A 795-nucleotide genomic window follows, 5' to 3' on the forward strand; every position below is an offset into this window, starting at 1 on the left:
GGACAAGCTCAGTTGCGTGTTAGACGGCACTGGGTAGCGTACCTCCGCAGCCAGTGTAACGGACTTCTAACTATGTTACACTGGCTGTGAAAACACACAGCGCAGTGATCTGCTCCGCCTGCCGTACAACAGGCAATTTAGCTTATCCCGCCAAATCCGTTCTTTAAATAGTCGATGATGACGTCATTCATAGAAGCGTAGCGCGCCAGGTACACAAATCTATCGTGCTGGACTTGGGAAACGCTATCTTTTGTGTGTAAATGCGCGATATTTTGATTTAAATTTTTAATGCTATGATATCAAAAATCTTTGGGTTTATCTATTGGAATCTATTCTTAGAAATATTTCAGGGCGATATGTGCAAAAATTTTGAAAATCTAACGTGAGATGGATGAATGAATGAATGGATGAATACACTTAAAATTGGACCACTTTTCGTTACATACCATTTTTGTAGAATTTGCAAAGTGCACCCCCATATCGAAAACAAAGACGTAGTCCTACGTCAAAACTAAGCCGAGTGATTCTTTGCATCATGCAAAAATATAAAAATGTGGAACAAATCATGATATACATATTAATCTGGACATGATAAAATTATATTCTTTTAGATTGAAAAAATATAAAACTTTAAATAAATGTTTCATTTTCTTTGGTTTTTGACGTAAGTTCCAATACTTTATTTAAGACATTTTTGGTTACATTTAACAGATCGAATTAGCGAGTTAAATGATAGCAATTAAGTGAAAAAATCACCCCAGAGGCAGGATTCCAACCCTTGGGTCTCCGGCCTAA

Source organism: Topomyia yanbarensis, chromosome 2, assembly GCF_030247195.1.
Source record: "Topomyia yanbarensis strain Yona2022 chromosome 2, ASM3024719v1, whole genome shotgun sequence".
NCBI classification, from domain to species: Eukaryota; Metazoa; Arthropoda; class Insecta; order Diptera; family Culicidae; genus Topomyia; species Topomyia yanbarensis.